General features: G+C 40.2%; 1 protein-coding gene across 1 annotated transcript in view; it reads right to left on the bottom strand.

Moving 5' to 3' along the window:
- LOC126183908 (glycoprotein 3-alpha-L-fucosyltransferase A-like) overlaps positions 1–26956 on the bottom strand; it is a 306953-nt gene that overhangs the window by 266339 nt on the left and 13658 nt on the right. The gene's annotated exons all lie outside the window — the stretch shown is intronic.

The raw sequence follows: 26956 nt of genomic DNA, 5'->3' as shown, positions 1-26956 counted from the left end.
AGTACTAAATGAAATAGCTTTTTAAAAATAATGAAGTTACTTACAAGATGTTTGAGTAAAAAGAACCCTGAGGGTCGTTATATACGTTTTAATCATCAAGCGGCGCGCAGACACGAAACATCAACACATACAGTCCGGAGACAGTACAGATGTAGAAACTCTTGTCTGTTTGGGTATTTGCTGGACGCCTGATACGGTACCATATATGGCTTTATGCTTAGCTGCTTTTTTTATGCTGGGCGCACGATCTGACTGCCACCCCTTTTGGTGCGCATTTGCTTTGGCTGCGGACCAAAGGTGTGTGGAGGAAGAATGGGCAACGGTGTTTCATTTATTTACTGCTACACATTTCATCTGCTGCTCTGTCCCTTCCTTTGACATCCTTTATGAATGCTTGTGTGTGACTCGCGTGTCTGAATGTTTGCAATGTAGTCCAGGTTAGATTCATTGCCAGTCTGACTTCTTGTGCAGGTTCAGCAGAGGTTGGTTGATTCGGGGGTGGAGGCCAAACAGAGAGGTCATCGATCCCGCCGGAAGAAAGGGAAGGAAGTCGGCCGTGCCCTTTCACAGTTTACCTGAAGCGATTTAGCAAAATCACGGAAACCTAAATCAAGATGGGCGGACGCGGTTTTGAACCGTCGTCCTCCCGAATGTGAGTCCAGTGTAAAACCACTGCGCTACCTCGCTCGGTGTTTCAGCAGAAAACAAGGACTAGCAATAGAGGCAAAGATAAACGCTGAGATCGATTTTTGGCATGTGGTCATTGGTCACCAGGCGCAGATCAACGGTTCCTTGTGGCTGCGCCAGGGCGATAGTGGCCGCTCCGCCGTGGTAAGTGGCAGTCGCTCTGTTATAGCATTTTGCTGGTTCCGGAATCAGCTATCGGAATGTGAAACTTAGTGGTACAACCCATTAAGCCCTTTTCTACTAGGCTTGTATATGCTCGGGAAGAGTTGCAGGGTACGACAATTTTGATTATTTTTCTGTAATTTACTTGGAAAAAGTGACCTTAAGTGATCGCCCTTTGTGTAGTCCCGATGCCAGTGGCAGGTGCCTAAGTATTATGGACCTTCAGTCTCTAGTGTGGACACTAAGGTTGTATGTTAATCGTAACCATCGTGAATGTGTGTTTTTTTTTAATCAGTTTCATTAAATTGAGTGATGATTTATTTGTTGGAACTCAGAATAACTTTGTCTGATAGCACCGCGTGGTCCCAAGTCCACCACTAGCAAGCGTCATTGTTTACGTTCCATTTCATTAACAAATTCCGCGTGAATTTCTGAGTCGATTATAGCCGATTTCTGTCAGATTTCACTAAAATAAATGATTATTTCTTTGTCAGCACTCACGGTAATTTAGTCTCCCGACGCCCTCCGCGTGTTCCCAGTTAACCATTTACGGGTGTTACTGGGAAATATTAAGTTCAATATTAAATTTAACGAGTAATTTGAAACGGAATTCTCAGTCCGATACCATTGTCATGTAGCTGATTTCGGTATTAATTTCGTCGTGGATCATGTCTGACTCGTTGTTTAGTCGAAGCAAAATGTTAAAATTCCTAGAACGTTTGGCCTCTGCTTCATCTGTCCTGGACGGCTAGAGGTCGCTGCGACCCACCTGTAACTCAGTAGTTTCAAGGGTGTGAGTTTGTTGTGAGTGCACAGCTTTGCTCTTTCCCAACTGAAGAGTCTTTGTTCGAATTGTATCCCATGTACCGAATGAAATGTCTAACGAGATCGATAATGCCAGTGAGGCCACTTGATGCGGAACTATTACATTCTGTATCCCTTGTATGATTATTTTCAGTGTTTCAGTATAAACCAATAAACGAAATATGTGTTCAAAAGAGTAACATAGTTATGTGGCCAAGTCACTGCAAATATCCTAGAAACAGCACTCACCAAATCATTCCTCCACCGAATAATTGATATTTTTCCTTATTAACCCCTTGACGATCAATCCCATAGGAAGGTACGGTATGTCCGAGAGGTGCTTGCACTACTTACTTTCCTCTTGAAGCTCGCATGTCGTTGTGCTATACGTTGCATTAATAATTCATTTTGTTGCCAGGTCAGCTTCAGTTTGGGGCTCTATTTGATTTAAATCGAGCGCTGAGTTAGACAGAAAGTTCTATGCGCAAGCACGCTTCAGTTGAAGTGCAGATATGAAAGGATAGTGAGTCGGCAGAGACATTAATAATTATAGATCGTATTGTTGGACCTCCATATCAGGCACCTTACTTGGAAGGTTTCAGTCATCGCTTTGACCTTACATCACACGCTGGAATTAATTAGATAAGTATAACTAATTTAACCCTTAAAAATGGCTCTGAGCACTATAGGACTTAACTTCTGAGGTCATCAGTCCCCTAGAACTTAGAACTACTGAAACCTAACTAACCTAAGGACATCACACACATCCATGCTCGAGGCAGGATTCGAACCTGCGACCGTAGCGGTCGCGCGGTTCCAGACTGTAGGGCCTAGAACCGCTCGGCCACTCTAGTCGGCAATTTAACCCTCCCTCCCCCTGTTACCTTGCGGTACCCACTATTATATCCTGTGGATCACTAGGATCACTTTTAATGAAAAAAGATTTAATAGCCTACAATAAGTAATAATTTAATTACCTTTCAGCTTAGCACAATTCCGTATGTGTACAATAGTGGCGTTGAACAGCAGCGTTGCAAATGTTTATTTCATATTACATTGTATGCTCAGATTTGGGAGAAATTTACTAGTATAACTATCTGTGTGACTTGTTTGTGGGTTTTGCTATACGCTACTGTGTGACATGGGATCAGGTGGTCGAAGCAGCAATTAGCATACCGGGTGTTGAGTGTGATCACTCGGTCCTGTGCAAGACGTTATCTCGTGATGGATAGTACGGAAGATAGCGCCTTGGCGGAGGCAGAAACGATGAGTGGGTCCATGAGGGCAGATGGTGGTGGCCTGAAGTCGGGTGTAGCAGAAAGCTTGGAGCCCTGCACAAGTTGAGGACAATGCGTTGGCGGTGAGTGCAAGCCGGCTGAAGCTGTAACAGTACCATCAGGTGCCTTCCCTTATGTGGACACAACTGGAATTCGACAAAGCCGCGTACCCATCTTTCTCCAATACACAGGAAATACTGGTCACACGAAACTAAGTCGGTCGTGGTGTTTCCATGAAGCCTAGACAAGAAACTAGATGAGCAAAATGTGAAACTAGATCAGCACAAAGCAAGTACTGGTGAGTGGTTTGATGAGGAAGATAAGAAATTAGACAAGAGACTAAAAGAACAAATAGAATTTATTAACAAATGGTTTGATGAGCAAGAGAGGACATTTGGAAGGAAGGATAGGAGTTCTGATGGGTCCATAATTGCCAAGAATCGGGTGAATAACGAGTCAATTCAAAAGGAAGGACTCACATTCGGGAGGACGACTGTTCAGTCCCGCGTCCAGCCATCCTGATTTAGGTTTTCCGTGATTTCCCTAAATCACTTCAGGCAAATGCCGGGATGGTTCCTTATAAAGAGCACGGCCGACTTCCTTCCCATCCTTCCCTAATCCGATGAGACTGATGACCTAGCACTTTGGTCTCCTTCCCCAAATCAACCCTGATACCCTTGTATCTTCATCCTACATGATGTATTTCATGATCCACACTAGTAACAGTATACGAAGGGGAAAACATTGTTAGTAAAACTCTCGAGAATTTCTTGACCAATTTCCTTCAAATGTATAGAAGACACTCTAATAAACATTCGGGCAGATATAGGCTATATATTTTTTTAAAACAATAATATACAGTTTTTCTGTTAAAACCAACAAGGGGGAAGAAAGAGCTGTGCTGTGAAAAGGTGCGGTATTGTTTCGTTTCTCGCAGTCGGTTTTAACTACTACAGCAGGGCATTTAAACCATTAGACAAATTGTTTTTCCCGTATATATTGTTTCCCTGTATACAGAGTATTACAAAAAGGTACGGCCAAACTTTCAGGAAACATTCCTCACACACAAATAAAGAAAAGATGTTATGTGGACATGTGTCCGGAAACGCTTAATTTCCATGTTAGAGCTCATTTTAGTTTCGTCAGTATGTACTGTATTTCCTCGATTCACCGCAAGTTGGCCCAATTGAAGGAAGGTAATGTTGACTTCGGTGCTTGTGTTGACATGCGACTCATTGCTCTACAGTACTAGCATCAAGCACATCAGTACGTAGCATCAGCAGGTTAGTGTTCATCACGAACGTTGTTTTGCAGTCAGTGCAATGTTTACAAATGCGGAGTTGGCAGATGCCCATTTGATGTATGGATTAGCACGGGGAAATAGCCGTGGCGCGGTACGTTTGTATCGAGACAGATTTCCAGAACGAAGGTTTCCCGACAGGAAGACGTTCGAAGCAATTGATCGGCGTCTTAGGGAGCACGGAACATTCCAGCCTATGACTCGCGACTGGGGAAGACCTAGAACGACGAGGACACCTGCAATGGACGAGGCAATTCTTCGTGCAGTTGACGATAACCCTAATGTCAGCGTCAGAGAAGTTGCTGCTGTACAAGGTAACGTTGACCACGTCACTGTATGGAGAGTGCTACGGGAGAACCAGTTGTTTCCGTACCATGTACAGCGTGTGCAGGCACTATCAGCAGCTGACTGGCCTCCACGGGTACACTTCTGCGAATGGTTCATCCAAGAATGAGTCAATCCTCATTCCAGTGCAAATGTTCTCTTTACGGATGAGGCTTCATTCCAACGTGATCAAATTGTAAATTTTCACAATCAACATATGTGGGCTGACGAGAATCCGCACGCAATTGTGCAATCACGTCATCAACACAGATTTTCTGTGACCGTTTGGGCAGGTATTGTTGGGCCCCATGATCTTCCACCTACGCTCAATGGAGCACGTTATCATGATTTCATACGGGATACTCTACATGTGCTGCTAGAACATGTGCCTTTACAAGTACGACACAACATGTGGTTCATGCACGATGGAGCTCCTGCACATTTCAGTCGAAATGTTCGTACGCTTCTCAACAACAGATCCGGTGACCGATGGATTGGTTGAGGCGGACCAATTCCATGGCCTCTACGCTCTCATGACCTCAACCCTCTTGACTTTCATTTATGGGGGCATTTGAAAGCTCTTGTCTACGCAACACCGATACCAAATGTAGTAGAGACTCTTCGTGCTCGTATTGTGGACGGCTGTGATACAATACGCCATTCTCCAGGGTTGCATCAGCGCATCAGAAATTCTATGCAACGGAGGGTGGATGCATGTGTCCTCGCTAACGGAGGACGTTTTGAACATTTCCTGTAACAAAGTGTTTGAAGTCACGCTGGTACGTTCTGTTGCTGTGTGTTTCCATTCCATGATTAATGTGCTTTGAAGTAATAAAATGAGCTCTAACATGGAAAGTAAGCGTTTCTGGACACATGTCCACATAACATATTTTCTTTCTTTGCGTGTAAGGAATGTTTTCTGAAAGTTTGGCCGTACCTTTTTGTAACACCCTGTATATAATTTTGATCAGGTACTGTACACACAACTATGTGCTGTTTTGTTTTCTTCCTCGCATTCAGTGTAACAGAAAAGATATTAGGAAATCTGTATTTATGGCTCACCGGCTTAAGATTATGTAAGTAGGCTGTTTAGGTTTTTATGTTGGTAACGCCACATAGAGCTCAGTATGAAAATCACTGGCTGTGCTGTGTGCAGTCTGTGGCTGGTTTGCATTGTTGGAATATTCGCCATTGTAGTGTTGGGCAGTTGGATGTGAACAGCACGTAGCGCTGCGCAGTTGGTGAGCAGCCAGCAGTGGTGGATGTGGAGAGAGAGATGGCAGAGTTCTTAGAACGCACAATCTGGACGTATGTCCGCCAGAAAAAGGATCTTTGTAAAGATTGATGTCATGAATTGATAGATACATGTATGATGACATTTGAACACTATTAAGGTAAATACATTGTTTGTTCTCTATCAAAATATTTCATTTGCTAACTATACCTATCAGTAGTTAGTGCCTTAAGTAGTCAGAATCTTTTATTTAGCTAGCATTATTGGCGCTCGCTGTATTGCAGTAGTTCGAGTAACGAAGATTTTTGTGAGGTAAGTGATTCATGAAAGGCATAGGTTATTGTTAGTCAGGGCCATTCTTTAGTAGGGATTATTGAAAGTCAGATTGCGTTGCACTAAAAATATTGTGTGTCAGTTTGGAGATGATCAGAATGAGTAAAGAGAGAAATGTCTTAGTACGTTCAGTTTTGCTTAGCTGTTTGAAAAACAAATAACGTAAGAGGTTTACCAGCACAGCAATATATAATTTTCCAAAGGGGACGTTTCATATGTCGACCCTTAGCCGAGGATACCTCACTGGAATCTTCTGATTTTTTCTTGTAGTTTGTGTAAATAGTGTAGTTATTGTTTATTGCTAGCGCGTAATTGTAGAGAGAATCTCTTTTGTAGTTGTAGTTTTTCTTTGGTATACTGCAAAACAGTTGTGGCATGCATGTAGATCTGCACCAGATATTTCGCAGCTGTGCTTGCAATTAATTAGATATTATTTTCAGTGCTATGTTAATGTGTTTTCTTATTTTACACTTCAAATTGTGCTTTTCTGTGTAATTGTGTGAAATATTGTGACAATTATGGCGTGTGAAAAACGTAATACTAGGCTCCAAAAATAACAGTGAAGACGAGAGTAGTGTGTTAGCTCCATCGAGTAAGGAATTAACTAATGTTCAACATAGTAATTTGGTAATTGTGGATATGGAAATGGACCAGGCAATAAATAATGGTGTAGACAGTGAAACAGCTAGTGAACAGGGTAGTATTGTCGATCGGTCGGTCGGCAACAGCTCGCCCCAGGAATCCGAAATGACAGGACACAATCTTGCAAATACTGTAGATTCAGGTTTTGCGTCATTACCCGTTTCTCAATCAAGCTAAGACACATTTTCTGCTTTTCAGAATGCGAATGTTGCCGGTGCAAATGCACTGCTGAAAAGTACAGAGGAATATGTTTCGGACACCAGTGCATTGTTATTACAATTAATGCAACAAATGGGACAACAGCTTCAAAAGTTAGACACAATGGAACAAAATCAGAGACAAACACAGCAACAGCTTCAAAAGTTAGACTCAGTGGAACAAACGCTTAAGCAAACGCGTGAATATTTAACTGCAGAGTTACTTAAAATTGAACCTAAATGTCAAAAAGTCTGTAATGACGTAAAAACATAAATTTGTGAGCATTTTCAACCTATTTTTTCGTGGCATGGAAATGCATTACAGAATGACGAAGCAGCTATAAAAGAACTGCAAACTATTGTTCATGAAAATCACGACACCTTGCAAGTTTAAATTGACTCAGTTGCATCTACCGATTCGGTTACCCAACGTGAAATATCCCAGGAAAACTTAAAGGACACAGTAGATACGCTTTCAACACAAATGGACACTCTGAAACTTGGTTCAGAAAAACACACCGAGGAAATCAGTTCATTATCGGAGAAAGTAGCCGAACTTTCGGATCAGTTCACTAACTTATCTACAAAGGTAGATGACGATCTGAATGACACAAAACCTGTAGTCTTCACTGATACAGAAGAGTATGAACAAATTAAGAAATTTAAACAAAATGAGAATCACATTAATACGCAACACAAAAGAGAAATCAGGGAAGTACAAGATCAGTTGGCACAAGTAATACAAAAATTACATATTTCAGAGGACACTCGCGCTCCAATATGGGAAGAGGGACATAGAAATACGGAAAAGCCACAAAATAATAACACAGGGAATTTAAGAAATTATGAAAGAAATTGGCAAGGTGCACCGAATTTTGAGATGGAACCACCGACACGAGGTAACAGTGACCGATATGCGACTCGCCGTCATGATGACTTTGAATATAAGATGTTCATTACAACTTGTTAAATTCGAAACATTTACGAATTGCGGCAGCGACATTCATCCACAAGCATGGCTTCATCAATTCTCTCATTGTTTTCCCCCCAACTGGTCATTAGAGCACAGATTAGAATTTATGTGTGACTACTTAGAGAATGAACCAGCTGTAAGAATGCGATCGGTCATTCACGATTGTCACAGTGAAGGAGAATTTTATCATGCCTTCCTCTCAGCATATTGGTCTCAAGCTACTCAAGATCGCGTAAAGCATAGCATCATAATGATGAAACATTTCGAACAATCTGAATTTGCCAGTCTCGTCAAATATTTTGAAGACATGTTGCCCAAGAATCAGTATCTGTCAAACCCATACAGCCCCTCAGAACTTATTCACATTTACTTAATCAAATTGCCTGAACATTTGAGACATATTATTTTGGGAGGACATTGCAAAGACGACATCGAAGGTTTTTAGGGGCTTTCACAAGAATTAGAAATTGACACAGACAGTCGTGGGGTGCGAAAACAGAAAAATAATCATTACAGGTCACGTCCGTCACAATTCCGCGATGACAGAAATAATAACTGGACACGACAACGCTATTCTTACAACGCAAATCGTGAAAATCGTGACCAAAGCAGACACCACCCGTATGACAACTGTTGGCAGAGTAATAATAATTACAGGGAAAGATCACCTCTCCGCGGTAATGACTATCACAGAGACAATCAAAGAAACCGACAATATGGGAACCAAAATAATTATTATCAAGGGAGACAGAATAACTTCAGACGCAACGGTCCACTGCGTAGTTACGACTCAGGGAGAAATTCTCCACCACGTGACCGACAAGAAAGAAATTACGGAAACTACCGACATGACGACAGACGATATAATCATAACGACAGACCTGAATTTTATCAGAACTGGCGGGATTCAAACAGGGCAGGGCCCTCTCGGCAAGGTGAATTTGTAGAAGTTAGCTCTCCTAATCCCAATAACGACGCGCGCCAACAAAGAGACAGTAGACAATGACTCACACTGCTGGCAGCCACAAAACGTATTTATGAAGCTGACGACGTAGCTGCCGTGGCTATTAATTACGTAAAAATGGAAGACATTAGGGACATTTTATTCCAGGAACACGACGTAGAACAGAACAACATTGCATATCCTATAACTCACATTACAGTAAATGATGTAAAATTTATGGCAGTACTTGACTCTGGCAGTCCCATTTCAGTAATTAGTGAAACAGCTTTTAGCAAATGCAACAAATCGACCGATAGACCCACACTTCCTTTACGTAAGATTAAATTACAAGGTGCAATTTTTGAAAAAGTGTAGATGTACGCCAACAAACTAACTTAGAATTCTTTTGTCAAAACCACAGGTTCACTATGAACTTTCTTATTGTTCCATTATTGTCGACAGAAATTATATTGGGAGTAGACTTTCTGAATGAACACAAAGCAATCTTAAACTTTAACGATGCTGAAATAAGTTTAGAGAAAGAAGATAAATCAACAGGTTTGAAATTTGAAGATTGGCTCTTGAACCATGACGAGGAAATTAATCGGCTTTACCTCTTATTAGACAACAGTTCGGAACTTTAGACGGAACTTGACACTAGCAATCACTCTGCAAGTATTGACAGGGATGATATCGACAGCGTATTTGATACTAATGAGTTAATTCAGAATAAAATTCAAGCAATTGAGAACTGTAATAACACTGATAGGCAGGACCTTTTTGAGATTTTACGAGCACATTCCACAGTTCTTACTCACAAAACAGGAACAATCAAGGGATGTCAATACGGATTTCGTGTTCGTGAGCATACTAAATTTTGTGTTAGACCATACATAATTCCGGCACATTACAGGGACTGTGTTAAATCAAAAATACAATCTATGCTTCACGAGGGCATTATTGAGCCTGCAGTAAGCTCATATAACAGTCCATTACATGTTGTTGAGAAGAAAAATGGATCGATCAGGCTTGTCTTAGATTCGAGACAAATCAGTACTATCATCATTCCTGGAACAGACAGGCCGAAAACGTTGGAAGAACTTATTCAAAATTTTAATGGTGTAAAAGTGTTGTCTTCGATTGATCTCAGATCCAGCTTTTATCAGATCGAACTTCATCCAGAATGTAGAAAATACACAGCTTTTCTTTGTTTCGGCGTTTGTTATCAATTTCGGAAACTTCCTTTTGGTTTGAACATTTCTTCGGCAGCATTCATTCGCAGGTTAAATTCCATATTACCTGAGTTCTTAAAACGTTACGTTGTAACACCATAGCTCTTATGCTGTATGGATTTATTTTGCTTTTGTTTCATTTAGTGTTACATCATTGAGCTTCTGTAAATGTGTTTGATTGAATAGATAACACAGAATTGTATACTCATTTCTTTGTACAAACTTTGATGTCATGGTTTGGTTCTATGCAATGTAGTATATCTGTCGTTTAAATGCTTTGTCCCATTTGGAGGGAACAAAACTTACTGTATATGATTGTAATTTTGTGTGAATAATTTTTGTTAGAAATGTCAATATGTGCAAATGTTCTGTTTTAATTAATGTATTTGGTTGCTGTTATGTAAACTGCTGACCCTCACTTAGGGTTCTTAGTGAGTTTGTATGTAAAAGGTGCAGTGGTTCCCCTCGGGAATGGAACTGTGTAGCGCGCGCAAATTGTGGTTGGCCTAGGTAGAAAAGGTGGAACTGATAGTCAGTCGGGGACGAGCTATGAGTCGGGGACGAGCTACGAGTCCGTGCACTGCCATGTAAAAGATGCATATTGTGCTGGTTCCGAGAGAGGCTTTTCCTGCCGCTTTCCAATGCCTCGGAAGAATGGATAAATAGCTGGAAATATTCTGGGATTGGTATCAATCATCACCACCAAGAAATGACAGAGTCCAGCAATTCCACCTGCAATTCCACCTAACAACATGCAGTTGCCACCACATTGCGCAATCATTACATCGGAATACTACAATGATGTACAGTGAAGGATCAGCTTAATGGATGTGTTAGTGTGCTCAAATATAAGGTAATTTATATCTGAATTTTTGTACCTACCCTGATTTTTCTCCTCATCATAACACCTCTCAGGTTCCTCTCCGTTTGAGCTAAAGTGATATCCGAGTGTCCTTACTAAAAGAACATTAAAGCCCAATATTTTGCTCATTAATGCCTCTTCAACATAGTAAAAAGAAAGTTAAAGTTAAGGTGGCAAGAGAGTGAGTTAAAGTAAATATTGTTTGCTGAAAATATTCCTATTAAAACTGCTTATTAAAGTGCTGTTGCTAACTTCAAAATTAAAAGTTCTTAAGACTGAGGCTTATAAGGTAAATGATCACATTGTTGTCTGTAGTAAATTCAAAAAGGTGAGTCACTTTCTTGCAATTTTGTCAACATTGTGTTTCGCTGTAGTAAAAGTGAGAAAGCTGCAGTTGTGAAACGTTATATACTCATGTTTGCTAAGTGTTTGTCTCTCTTGTGTATTAGAAGTCCATATGAATAGTAATGTAATAAAGACCATTTACTTTGTGTTAGCTCTGAAACTAATAGTGTGTTTCGGTATCTGTTATAATTTTGCAAATCGTTTCTGCTGCTCTGTTAGTTTCAATCTTACCGTAAACATATGTATGTGTCAGAGTTCACTGCACTCGCGTGTCTCAAAGTATAGGTTGTGTTGATCCGTTATAGTTACTTATACCTACTTTCTTAAATGAGAACATTAATCTTTCTCTTGCCTAATTAGGCTGGCGACCGTTTTACTTATTCTATAAACAGTATAGCTAGGCAAAATTTCGTTTGTTACTGTTCAAATATTTACGTTATTCTGACTTTCACTTCCGATAAACCACCTCCGTTAGGTACAACACGGTCAACATAACAAAATTCCTCTCAGAGGGTAACACTGCTCTGTTGCTTTATACTATTATCACTCTAACAAAATAATTCTGTTTTGCAAACTGCCTCCAGTCTCGAGGTTATGGTATAGCAGTAGCAGACAGGAGTGTTATAACGACACCTTATATGTGGACGATATTCTAATAGCAGAAGCTTCATGGAATCAACATAACCGCATTCTCAAAAGTGTGTTACGTATTTTTGAAACATCTGGAATTACATTTAACTTGGAAAAGTCTGAATTCGGTAGGACAAATGTGAAGTTTATGGGACACATTATTTCTTCTGAAGGCATTCAGCCGGATCCTGAAACGTTAGAAGCAATCGGAGCCATCCCAGATCCATCCACAAAGAAACAAGTCCGCAGTTTTCTAGGTCTCGTAAATTTTTACCGTCGTTTTCTGAATATGCAAATTCTAGTTACACCAAAACTTTGTTCTCTCACTGGAAAAAATACTGTTTAGAACTGGGATGAACAGGCACAGTTGGAATTTAATTCTTTGAGAGAAGCGCTACTTAACGCGCCAATGCTAGCTCATCCAGATCTATCACAAGATTTCTGCCTTAACACGGATTCTTCTAAAGTCGGTCTTGGTGCGCATTTATTTCAAGAAGCCATAGAAAATGACACTACTGTTCAGAAAACCATTGATTTTGCTAGCCGCGTGCTAACAAAATCTGAAAAGAATTATTCCGTCACTGAATTAGAAGCTTTAGCTATCGTTTGGGCATTCGACAAATTCCGTATCTATCTTTCTGGTAAACACGTAAAAGTATACAGTGATCATAGTGCATTACAATTTCGTATGTCTTCAAAATTAAATCATGACAGGTTAAAACGTTGGGCATTATTTCTGCAACAATTCCACTTCACAATAGTCTACATTCCCGGCAAGGAGAACACTGTTGCGGACGCACTGTCACTTGCACCGGCTGGGCTTGAGAAAAGTAACACAGAAGGCAACCTCGAGAAAAATTTCATTATTCTTTACATTCAGAAAGTCGCCTTTGAAAACTTCATCACCACATCGTTAAACGACATTGCTCATGAAGAAGATAAAGATCCGATTTGGAAAGACATCAAAAGTAAATGGCATGAAAAGACACACACACAGATTCGGCATTATTATCTGGTTAGAAACAACATACTCTTCAAACGCTGCACTGTTGATGACAAGCTATGGGTAATTTGCATTCCTGACGATTTTGTTAATAAGCTCACCTGGTACATTCATTTGAGCTACGCACATTTTGGTCCAAGAAAATGTTATCATATTCTTCAGACGACTTAAACTTTGTCAAAAGGATAAACCATCTACCATCGCACATCGTGCTCCGTTGTTTCCTATCATTCCTTCTAAATTAAAAGAATTTGCTGCTGTTGATCTCTTGGGACCTCTTGTCAGAACATCGAATGGATTTTCGTACGTTCTAGTAGCTGTTGAACTTACTTCAAAATTTGTTTTTTTCACTCTGTTACGTAAAACCACTGGACGGTCTGTATCCAACGCCTTTGTTAAAAATTTCTTACGTGAATTCGGCCACGTTGCTAAAGGCATTTCAGATAACGGACCACAATTCAGATCTGCCGCTTGGTCACGTATGCTTCGGAATCATAAAATCAAACCTGTTTTTATTTCATTGGTCTCACCACACTGCAACCCGTCTGAACGGATTATGAAAGAAATCAATAAGCTTTGCACACTTTATTGTCACAGAAAGCATCAGTATTGGGACAGATATTTACACTTATTTCAAAACGTGCTCAATGAAATGCCTCATGACTCCACTGCTATATCACCTGTTCTTGTACTGAAGAATGAAGAACCACCAAAGCGAATCAGAGAGCTTTTACCTTTTCCGAATACACGTAAACTTCGACGCAAAGACATAATTGATTTGGCTATTAAAATATAAATTCTGCTGCAGACAAAAGAGAAAACTACACCTTAATGCAAATACAAAGGAATTATTTATTGGTCAGAAAGTTCTCATTAAAGCTCATTCAATGTCACATAACAAGAAACACTTGAGTCACAAATTCTTTCTGATTTAGAATGGACCTTACAGAATCCGATGTATACCACATGATAATTGCGTTGAAGTTGAAACTCTGCGTACTAGGAACAGTAAAGGTTTACACCACATTTCACATGTAAATCCGTTTATTGAGAGATAATCTTGTTTTTAACTTAGTCTTTGCCATAAAATTTTTCACTTCACGCTACTAGTACGCTTTGTCACACTTAGAAACCGTTAACATGCAACAATGTTTGAAGTTAACTATCCAGTCAAGAACCTAGAGAACTTATTTAGACAGTAATTACGAATGCTTTGTTACAGTGAACAGACGACACAGTGTTACTGTGTGTACGTTCTTGCTTGTTCGTTGCATGATTACGTAACGACTATAAAGCTTACGTATTGGAACACATACTGCTCATGAGATTTTTAATGCAACATTTTGGTTTACTTGAAAAGACATTAATTAATTAAAATACTTTCTGTGAGATTACAGATGGCTTAGTATTTGGTTTGTTTGACAGCTACACGATTATATCACGACGCTACTGATGTGTGACACAATTTACATTGTTGCTTTTGCAGTGTGTCTGTTTTATATGTGCATTATTATCCTGGAAAGTAAAACATGTTTTAGTAGTAACTTTGTGGTATAGCTACAATGAGACAGCCTTTTCCATAGCACAACAATCGTTACAGTACAGTACTTTCTTCATCACGGCAATAAGCGTAATAACTACAATATCTATATGCAAAGCATTTCACTTTTGTTTATGATGAGGTAAGTATATTGACTTCTGGAGAACTTTGCTTACGGAGGACGATAACTAAGACACTTCCACAGAATTATCTTACAGCAAGACACACAGTTTAGCCCTATAGGACACGCATTTGAGTGATTAATTTTTGTATTTATACATATATTTTTAAAGATTTTTGAATTACAAAGATACAAAGAAAGTTTTTGGTGATACATTTCATTCGATTGCTGTAATCTGTAACATCTGAGGGTATAATTACATTTATCCTCAAGCGGAAATTGCCTACTATGTGTACTTAGAGTGTGGCAAGCGCTAGGAGGCCTAACTATTATGTATTTGCTTATACAACTGTACACATCGCTACCATATTTCTCTGACATGGAATTACACAGCTATCTGATCATTTGACTGAGAGACACAAACTTTTTTTTACTACATCATTGACACATGTTTACACAATTACACAGTTGGATAACTTCAGACTTACGAAATTGTATTTTGTCTGTACTTTGTGAACTCTTCATATTTTTTCAGAACCATTGTGATACTATGAGAGCTTTGAATGATGTATTTGGTAAGAGATCATGATTTTTGAAGTACTTCTGAGGTAGATGACTTTATTGAAGGTTTTGACATTATTGAAAGAAGCTGCAACGATTTTGAGATGTGATTGATCTGTTATGATGATGTTATTAAAACAACGATATGTATTATGTTGGTGAGATATGTTTATGATCATTAAGATGATGCTATATGAGGAATGTGATTATGTGTTTATATGTATTTGAATGACGAGTAGTGGTTAGGAAATCTGATTTGTTAAAAGAATGTTGTAGACCAAGAATCGTACTTTAAGAGTTATGACATGTGTGTACATGTGTGAATGTATCAAAACGCTGCTATTAATGAGATTTCTTTTATACACACTTCTAACGTAAATTTTCAACCTGTGAAATTTTTTATATGAGACTGTCACTGTAACAGAAACTGCTGTCGTAAATATTTCGGTAAGGAAGGTAAGTGACCTTGACATAATGCTATGTAGGCGCCCAGCTACACTACAGTCACCTGGAAAAAAGCCATACCTTTCAGAGGCACAACAAAAAAAATGAGAGCCCAGTAACATCGCTATTGACATTTCTTTGCAGAAAGCATCGCAAATACGACATGCTCATACTTGAAGATGTAAGATTACACTTTGGAGCTCATAATTTCTGATATTTGCTGAAATACCTAATGAAATGATGAGAAACATTTTACCTCTATTGTCTTGCTAGTTGAGAGATTTTTTACTGCATTATGAAATGCCATGTGGCTAGTGAATGACGTTTCATGCCTGTCTTTATGTATGTATTTGCTCATTTTGTTTAATATCTAGTTTCTAGCTGCACTGCAGCATTGGTTAAAATAAAATTTAATAGATGTGCTAATAGAAATGTTTTCTGTCTACAGACCCAGTAAATAATAATTTTATTATCTACTTTCTTAGGAAAGGGAGCACAAATAGACATTTCCCTTCACAGGAATTGCATACATAAGTTTTTCAAAGATTTGGTAACTTTTTTGGTAGAGTAAGTTATTGTGCTGCATCACTCTAGTGTTAAGATCTGACAAAGGTATTAGACATTTCCTATCTTTACTGTAATATTCTTTCTGCTTGAACCTTATCATGGTTAGGTATATGTTATTGAATTTGCTGCTGCTGTTTGTCAGGCATTGTTCTACTGAATTTTAAATCATATTAAACCAGTTTTTCTACTGATTTATTTTTCTAGTTGCTGCACATTGGCTCATATTAGTTGTAATGTTGCATTTGCTTTGCTAGTTTAGATCTACTGCAACTTGCTTTGCCAATTTGCATTTTTTGTCATTGCTGTTTGTGTTAATTGTTTTGTGCTGCTACATTGCCTCGTCCCTTATTTTATGCATCTGAGCTCAGTAGATTGAAGTCACCTTTATGAGGGGGTAGGCTATATGAGAGAATGAGTTATGATGAATTGGGAGAAATGCATTAAGAAGCTATAAGAAAAAGATTTGGCCAAAGAAAAAGGTAGTGTACAATGAAGAAAAATTATTTTGAAAGAGGATATGAACAAAAAAGTAGGGTTTAGGGACAACAGGTATAGGTAGGACTTTTTTGGAATAATGATGAACTAAGGGAGATCTCCAAGAAGTAAAGAAAGTTCTGTTTGCAGATCAAATACGATAAATGCTGCAGTACCAAAGGTCATACTGAAAATAAACCCTGTCCGGTCCTTTTGTGTTATTCTGCTATGTGTTTGTATACCCTTGTGTATTTGTGTTCTTCCTGTCTTTATGTGTTTATCTGATAAGAGTTATGTTGTAGAATTTTTCTAATACTAAGCTACATTCACTATGATGAGGAATACTGTTATCCTCAAATGTAATTTGCATTAATAATATGTTATTTACTTTGTAAAGATGTTTATACATTATTTATTCTGTTCTATTTTAATGCTCATGTGTAAAGTTAATGTTTCGAAAGCTCTTCTCATTTTTTTATTTATTTACTTGTGTCATTATTCCTGCACCACTGATGTATATGTTTATTTCTATTGTTTTGTAAAGCCTGTATTACTACAAATGTCATCTGTATTATTATGTTCTTTAATGATGTTTTCTGTACCTTTGTAACTGTATTCTCGTGTTATAAAATTGTACAGACACGTTCTTCAATTTAAGTTTCACTTCACTGCACACATTTCTGTTGGTCATAGTATATGCGCAATATGTGGAAAAAAGGGACTCTTAGAGCTTGCACATGTGTGCAAGGGGCTGGTTAAGAGCATTGCTGGTTCTAAGGACATTCCAAAAAGTTTGTGAGTGCACAAGTGGTGATTTATGGACTTGCTATATTGTCTGCAAGACTCTTCGATGGCGATTGTGCACCCACATAGTCGCAACAGATGGCTGCCGGCCATCTCTACAAGGACTATAGTGGGTCTGCATCTTTGGTGGCCCACCAATACCATCACCTCTACAACGACTACATTGGGTGTACGCTTTTGATGGCCCACCAATACCATTATCTCTACAAGGACTACAGTGGGTCTGCACCTTTGGTGGCCCATCAGTACCATAATCTCTACCAGGACTACAGTGGATCTGCTCTGTGATGACCTACCTACCAATATTCTTCAAAACTTCGATTGACTCTGCTGTGGGTTTGCTCTGTTGTAGCCCATTACCTGTCTGCATGTCAAGAGTCAGCACTGTCATTCCATTGGAAGGACAACACTTCTTCAAGACTGCATGGAAATCCACTACTTCCATGTGCATTTTCTTTTACTGCTCAGACTTTGAGAAAAAAAAAACTGCAATTACTACTGTGATGAATGATCAGGACCGAGAACAATTTTTGCTTTTGACCAACATTGTATCAATAATTGTGTGCATTTGATATATTTATTAGCGATAATATAAATTTTTTTAACAAATATGTAGTGGCCATTGCCCAAAACAGTTTGTAAAATTTTTTGTGGGGAGCATGGGGGCTATGTAAGTAGGCTGTTTAGGTTTTTATGTCGATAACGCCACGTGGTGCTTTGTATGAAAGTCACTGATTGTGCTGTGTGCAGTCTGTGGCTGGTTGGCATTGTTGAAATATTCGCTATTGTAGTGTTGGGCAGTTGGATGTGAACAGCGCGTAGCGTTGCACGGTTGGAGGTGAGCAGACAGCAGTGGTGGATGTGGAGAGAGAGATAGCAGAGTTCTGAGAACGGACGATCTGGACGTAGGTCCGCCAGAAATAGGATCTTTGTAAAGATGGATGTCATGAATTGATAGATATATGTATGATGACATTTGAACACTATTAAGGTGAATACATTGTTTGTACTCTATCAAAATCTTTCATTTGCTAACTATGCCTGTCAGTAGTTAGTGCCTTAAGTAGTCAGAATCTTTTATTTGGCTGACATTATTGGCGCTCGCTGTATTGCAGTAGTTCGAGTAACAAGGATTTTTGTGAGGTAAGTGATTCATGAAAGGTATAGGTTATTGTTAGTCAGGGCCATTCTTTAGTAGGGATTATTGAAAGTCAGATTGCGTTGCGCTAAAAATATTGTGTGTCAGTTTGGAGATGATGAGATTAAGTAAAGAGAGAAATGTCTGAGTACGTTCAGTTTTGCTCAGCTGTTTGAAAAACAAGTAACGTAAGAGGTTTACCAGTACAGTAATACATAATTTTCGAAAGGGGACGTTTCAATTAGAACACTGGTAAACCATCTGAAGCGTCGAAACTTTCTAATGCTACTTGTTTGAAGATGAAAAGTTTTGCGAAATAACAGACACTGAAGCTACCATCCTCACAGATCCAGTAGCTGCAGAGCCCTCTCTCATACCCCACATACCAATGATCTCAACCAAATCACCGGTTCAGTTTAAGCGAATCCGTGTTTCGTTTTCAGTAGCAATAAAGATGGATCAAGGTCGGATATTCATATACGTTGATACTGATTTACGACCAGAGTGTTTACCGCACGTTCAACTGTATGTTGCGTTTTGACGAACTTGTAGTTCAGAAAACCAATCCATACATTTACCACACAGTATCCACGAAACTAAAAATGTATATTCTGAAGTTTTGTAATTGTATTGGGTATAATAAATAAAAAAACTTAAAAAGAATAAAAAGTAAAAACGAAAATAAAGGATCTTTTTCATTCATTTTCTGTATGATTTATTATGATTTCGAGTCCCACACCTTCAAAGCGGCTGAAGTCGCAACGAGGGACCGAATGCGTCCAAACATATTTCCCAGGGATACCCCGGCTTACAGTGTATTTCCAATTACCATACGTGTTCAAAAATTCGGAAGTATTGACGGGTTCGCTAGTTTGGTTATGCATAAGACAGGAATCGGTTTCACGTTCAAAATAGATAAATCATAAGTTCCAAATATCATAATTTCTTCGAAACAACTAGCGCCATTTTCAAGGGCAAAGCGGCGTTGAATTTGTCTCTTTTTAGAGCTACGGTACTAGCAGCAGAAATTAGTGTCAAACATAAAAAAGTTTTGGAAAAAGGAGTATGTAGTTGCCATGAATGAGGATGGGGTGTACCTGTCTGGTGAGTGTAGACTATCGGTGAGAGTGTCTTAGTCGATATCACAATATGCGTATCGTTTACTGCATGTAAGGTGGGGCACAATGCTGAAGTGACAGAAAAGAAGGACTGATGATTGCCTTTGAATGTACTAACAGTCATTCTGTAAGTGAAATGACACGTGTACTGCCACTCACTGTGTTAAGCGTTTACCGGAAGTGCCAGACATTCTGATCTAGAAGGTAGTGGAGTGGAATTTGAAACTCACAGACGGGCTGCTGCAGAGTGTCCCGGCATTCTGCTGAATATTGCTATGCAGTTGCTGCAGGGATCCAACACAAGCTTTTTCGGCTCATTTTTGAATGATCTGTGATCTATGTTACTGGAATAGTACCGCGTGCACAATTGGAGCAGATTAGCCAGTAAGAGGAACCTTGTCCACTTCCTCCAACAGCGAATTGTAATGAACTTGAAATGTATTATATGCACTTGTCAATCACTTTCAGGTTGCATGTGAATAATGTGTAACACAATGTTTGTTAAATACCCCAGGAAGACTTCCGAGAAATCCAACGACAGGAATGTTGCAACATGAAGAAGGCTCTGTGTCGTTCTGACGATATTGTAGTAGAACAGAAATGGGTACTTTGATTCGACAGACATCTCAGATCACAACAGCTGGATTGACTTCTGAGCAACGCTGCTAGCTTGTCACTTTAATGAGGACCAAATCTTTATCAAACTCGCTTCTCGATATTACAGTTGTTGCGTTCATGGGGATATAACTGTAAGTACTTGGGATAAGAAGTGTTCGTGGGCATTCAAGAGCAATCGCAGATCAGAAATGGTCTGAGAAGTATCTCCTTTAAATCTCAGTGGAAATATCAGCGACAACCTGGGATAATTGCGGTTAGAGCACTTATGTATTACAGTCTCCCACACTCAGAACTTTTTCCAGTCTATACCACCACAAATTACTGCTTTTAGCGAGATTATGGTGCTTCAAAGTAACTCACAGACGATCATCGATCATCGTGGACTGGGGCTACTGCCATGTGTCCTTCCATGAGCTGAATGTTGAGATTCTATGAGATAGCAGTTGTGCAAGAAGTCAACATCAAGCCTTGGGGCTCATTTCCGAATGAACTACATGACTGTCACGGTTCGCGTGGCTCCCCCCGTCGGAGGTTCGAGTCCTCCCTCGGGCGTGGGTGTGTGTGATGTCCTTAGCGTAAGCTGCTTTAGGTTAGATTAAGAAGTATGTGAGCTTAGGGACCGATGACCTCAGCAATTTGGTCCCATAAGATCTTACCATAAATTTCCAAAATTTGCTCATCTGGAGCAGATTGATAAGAGTTACCTTATTCATTTCTTCCAACAGTGAATCACGGTGGGTTTGTTCAGCGAGCTTAATTTTAAAAATTTCAGTATCCAGGAGAGATAATTCAAGAAAATAGGATAGATAAACCTGCCACACATATGCGGATACAGAAAAGGAAAGACCATATGGAATAACAAAAAATATTTACAATAAAAAGTGCATATCAAGAAATGCAAAAACAGAGCATTAAAACACTGTAGCCTAACCAAAGCACCTCAGCGTAAGTGAATGCCTGACACTACATTATAAAGTACACAGCCTGACAAAAAATGTAAAGCACCCGGAAGATACGGTCAGCTGTAATGTAGCTTTATAGACGCATACAACATTGACACATATGTAAATTATTGGAGTTACTACTCTCTGTGACACGAGAACGGCCACCAGAGTACTTCAGTGTTGTGCGTGTCTAGTGTTGTTACCGTTTCAATAGTGTCACATTATGCTAAGTTATGAATCGCAGTTCCGAACTACACCGCATAACTACGGCCACAGAGAGTATGCCGGCGACTGGGAAGAGGATTCATTCTCCCAGTGTTTTAGCGAGGGAGACAGTGTTACTGCTGAGGTCGGTGGTGTGGGGCTCCATTGCGCATTCCTACAGGCTACGGCTGGTAGTGACTAAGGGAAGTCTGAGGCCCAACGGTATATGGCGGGCATTTACATCTACATCTACATAAATACTCCGCAAGTCACGGTACGGTGCGTGGCGGGGGGTCATTCCCTCCCCTGTTACACTCGCAAATAGAGCGAGGGAAAAACGACTATCTGTATGCCACCGCACGATTCCTAATTTCTCGTATCTTATCTTCGTGTTACTTATGCACAGTTCATGTTGGCGGCACTAGAATCGTTCAGCAGTCAGCTTCAAATGCCGGTTGCCTAAATTTTCTCAATAGTGTTTCTCGAAAAGATCATCGCCTTCCCTCCAGGGATTCTCATCTGAGTTCCTGAAGCATCTCCTTAACACTTAAGTTTTGTTCGAACCTATCGGTAACAAATCTAGCAGCTCGCCTCTGAATTACTTGGATGTCCTTCTTCAATCCGACCTGGTATGGATCCCAAAAGTGCACCGGATATTAGGTAGGTGGTCATAATGGTCTAGTTAATCAGTGTATAGCTACAAATCAAAGTTAACAATGTGACTGATGAGCCATTCCTTAAACAAATTTTTGGAAGTCAGTAATGCAAACACAGTTGATAAATTTTTCCGCAGATGAGATACTTCACTGTATTTGACCTTAGAGTTGGGTTGTTTGAAGCAGAGGGGTGCTTCATGCAAAACAGCTCTCCTCTCCCCTGCTTTCCCCTCCCTTCCTTTCCCTCTCCCACTTGGCCTTGTCACGTGAGTTCTGCAATGGCCTTGGAGATAAGTAACTGCTAATGCTGCTGTCAACGAAATGTAGCATGCACGACCATCTCAGCTGTAAAATGACACCACAGATAAGAAAGCGGTGATGCGTCAGCACACTATCCGCCAAAACATACACTACACTACCACTCCCGTGACCTGGTTAGATGTCAACTCTGTTCGAGTGCCAGTTTCCGGGATATCAAGGACCAGTGACAATTGTGGGCCAGCTCGTCTAAGGAGGGAATAAAACGGCTTTAAGACATCCGTCCCAACCGAGTCATTTTACGCACTCAGCCAGTGCTGGTGGAACGTCATACTGGTAAGTGGGATCATACTGGTAAGTTCTTTGTAAATTTGACTCAGTTCTGTGATCAGTGAAATAACATCACATATACTGCCATCCCATGTAGTTTCATTTAGTCTCTCCTCCACCTCTTGGTTCTTCAAGTTTTTGTCAAACAGTGGAGCCAAACTGGAAATATTACAGAGAAGAATTAAGAAGGAAATATCAGGCCCAATAAGAGGCAAAGATGCTTGGAAATTAAGAAGCAATTATGACGTATTTCAAAAGGCCGTGAAAGTAATAGAAACAATAAGTCAAACAAGACAGATGTCCTTTGCAAATTTTTACGACCTGGTTACCAAACGTATGATAAAACATATGTTCAAGTATATGTGGGAAAAGATATTTATATCAAATTGCATCCAAAAAGTTAAAACTGATTAACAAGTACTGAACATTAAAGCAGAAGAAGCAGCACAAAGAGATATTTTAAGAAGGAAAATGTTAAATTTAGAAGAATGCCAAGGCGGAAGCAGTATCCTACGGGTGTGAAGTTGTCTGAGGGCAGAAAACAAAGGCATGGTGTGAAGATGAAAGAATACTGAAAGCAAGAAAAGAAAGGTGCAAATCAGAAGGAACTGTAAGCTTCACGAGATCCCTCGTTGTCCAAAACCTGAAGGAAAAAAAGCCGTAGTGTCAACTTGAAATATGCGGTACTTCTTTGAACGACTTCATCCAGTTACCTACAATATCACACAAACAAACAACATAATAAATATATTGTAGGAACAAATGTATTTTCGATCAGATGGAAAAATGTAAGTATTAGAAACGCGTCGTTAGAAACAGAATTTGCACTAACGATTTTATCTGTGATGCAGTGGTTGAACACCCTTTAACATCCGTTGGTCCTGTTAGCTCACTTTCATGACACGAATAAAGTGACGGAACGTAATATCTGGACGCCACTTTAAGGCGGCGCGTGAAGTTCGGCATTTCCCCGCAGTGTTCTGTACTGAGGGTATATGGTAGAGCTTCTCCTGGAAGTCTATAGTGTAATCGGGTGGTGGTGGGAACTGGACCGAAACTTCGCAGAATTCCACTTGCAACACCCACGGCCTCTGTGCCCGGGCAGGAATCCGCTGTATGGAATTCTGCGTAAAACAGACGGCATGGAGGCAGTGGCCTACAGAGGTCGATGCTGCCGGCGCGTTAACGAGCAGCAGAATCCTAAATGAAGGTGGAGCGAACCGCTGGAAATTGCCTTGCCAACGACCCCGAGCCGTCGGCTGCTGACACAAAGTCGCGTGTTTCACGGAATCTGCATCCCAGCCTCTGCCACTTTCTCTTAAATTATACATCAGACACAAACGCATGAATCAACGTTAATTTTTTTAGATGATGAATCTCTCGCGTAAATTCCGTTCGGTTGCGTACTGCTTTACATTTTGCGATGGAATAAAACGTCGTATACGTTTTGTGAACGACGCACATGCGATGCACTGGGTGACGAAACGCTAAGAGTAGCGTGACTTATGGTTCGAATCATGGTGCAGCCCATTTGGCGTATTTCCTGCACGGATGTTAATACTTTACACTACATGTTTCTCTGAGTAACGGTCCAGCATCTGGCGGAGAGTTCATGTGTTTCCTTTTGATGTTAGCGGGGTTATTACATAAAAACGCACGGATCTAGGACGCTTGCAGTAGCATCAGACAACTGAAGTTAGGCCTTTATACAGACATTGACTTAGAGATAAAATAAACATCTACTTGCTTCGTTATTTATCTGTCAGCTTTCATCTGTTGTCATCCTGGGCCAAACAAAGACACAAAGGAACAAGGAATGAAGGGGGTTAGAAATCATCAGAGATGGAGCATTTGATCAGCTTATGGGTACTGGCGAAATAATCTTCCACGGCTTCTTCAACAAACAATCGTGGAATTCGCCTGAAGCGATTTTAGGGAAAGTAAGAAAAATCATTGAATCGAAGTTAATCAAGATGTTTTATGGAAGAACCAACATAAATACGGTATTTCAACAAATTTTAATCATAATTCTTGTTATGTATAAGCGCTATGATTCAAATTTAACAAAGACAGGAAAATTAGTTCCCGAAGTGATGTGGTCGTGATTTCTGGAAACAGGAGAAATAAATAAAATTTACTGATTTTGGAATGTAGAAGAAGCGATGCTGAAGAATACTTTAGAACCTGTGTACCGAAAGGTGTTGGAGATACAAATGAACTTTACAAAATATACAGGAACAGTACTATTGCAATAAATCAAAAACAAGTTTGAATATTTAATAGCGAGATGAAATTTGTATTCGTCTGCGTATGTGAAACTAGGAATTTTATCAAACCTTACAATCACCAACAAAAAGTGTTCACACATAACTTCAAATTAAGATCTACGAACACTACCGAGCATACACACTGAAGAGCCAGAGAAACTGCTACACCTGTCTAACGTCATGTAGGGCCCCAACGAGCACACAGAAGTGCCGCCACATGACGTGGCACGGACTCAATAATGTCTGAAGTAGTTCTGGAGGGAATTGACACTGTGAATCCTGCAGGGTTTTCCATAAATCTGTAAGAGTACAAGGGGGTGGAGATCTCTTCTGAACAACACGTTGCAAGGAATCCCAGATATGCTCAGTAATGTTCATGTCTGGGGAGTTTGGTGGCCAGTGGAAATATTTAAACTCAGAAGAGTGTTCCTGGAGGCAGTATGTAGGAATTCTGTGGGGTGTCGCACTATCCTGCTGGAATTGCCCGGCGGGAAGCATAATGGACATGAATGGATGCAGGTGATCAGACAGGATGCCTGCATACGTGTCATCTGTCACAGTCGTATCTACACGTATCAGGGATCCCATATCACTCCAACTGCACACGCCCCACACCATTATAGAGCCTTCACCAGTCTGAAAAGTCCCCTGCTAACATGAAGGGTCCATGGATTCATGAGGTTGTCTCCATACCCTTACACATCCATCCGCTCAATACAATTTGAAACGAGACACGTCCGATCAGGCAATATGTTTCCAGCCATCAACAGTCCAATGTTATCGTTGACGGGCCCAGGCGAGGCGTAAAGCTTTGTGTTGAGCAGTCATCAAGGGTACACGAGTTGGCTTCGGCTGCGAAAGCACATACCGATGATGTTTCAAATGGTTCAAATGGCTTTGAGTACTATGGGACTTAACTTCTGAGCTCATCAGTCCCCTAGAACTTAGAACTACTTAAACCTAACTAACCTAAGGACATCACACACGCCAATGCCCGAGGCAGGATTCGAACCTGCGACCGTAGCAGTCGCGCGGTTCCAGACTGTAGCGCCTAGAACCGCTCGGCCATCCCGGCCGGCGATGATGTTTCGTTCAATTGTTTGCACTCTTACATTTGTTGATGGCCCAGCATTGAAATCTGTAGCAATTTGCGGAAGGGATGCACTTCTGTCACACTGAACGATTCCCTTCAGTCGTCGTTGGTCCCATTCTTGCAGGATTTTTTCCGTCCGCAGCGATGTCGGAGATTGGATGTTTTACCGGATTCCTGATATTCTCGGTAAATTTGCGAAATGGTGGTACAGGAAAATCCCCACTTCATTGCTACCTCGGAGATGTTGTGTCGATCGCTCGTGCGCCGACTATAACACCACGTTCAAATTCACTTAAATCTTGATATGCTGCCATTGTAGCAGCAGTAACTGATCTAACAACTGCGCCAGACACTTCCTGTCTTACATAGGCGTTGCCGACCGCAGTGCCACATTCTGCCTGTTAACATATCTCTGTATTTGAATACGCATTCTTATACCAGTTTCTTTGGCACTTTAGTGTATCAATCACTCTAGAAATACAAAAGAGAAATTAATGTGACTAAAATGCGTTTTAAGAGAACGAGATGGTGCTGTGTCAGGAAGAAGAACCGGCCATCAAACAGCACCAGCATTCATACACCCCATATAACAATGCTGACCCTGTAAAAAAATGGGAAAGGCAAAAGAAGATGGTAGGTAGCAGTAGTAGAATAAGAAGAAGAAAATTGTTTGGAAAGCCAGTTCTGCATTCGAGTGTAACAGGTAGCAGAAAACACTGAAGATACGGTATGCGATCCCGAAATCTCCAGATGACTATAGTACAAAGCGGCTGTTTATTTGATTTTGCTGCGACCATTAAAATGTTGGGAATTGCAGCTGCCGCTCTTCAGTCACTGACAGAGACAATTTACCCACTCCGTTTACAGGACC

This window comes from Schistocerca cancellata, chromosome 4 (assembly GCF_023864275.1).
Source record: "Schistocerca cancellata isolate TAMUIC-IGC-003103 chromosome 4, iqSchCanc2.1, whole genome shotgun sequence".
Taxonomy (NCBI): domain Eukaryota; kingdom Metazoa; phylum Arthropoda; class Insecta; order Orthoptera; family Acrididae; genus Schistocerca; species Schistocerca cancellata.
The sequence above is the reverse complement of the archived record's forward strand: the minus strand, read 5'-3'. Positions and strand labels throughout refer to the sequence as shown.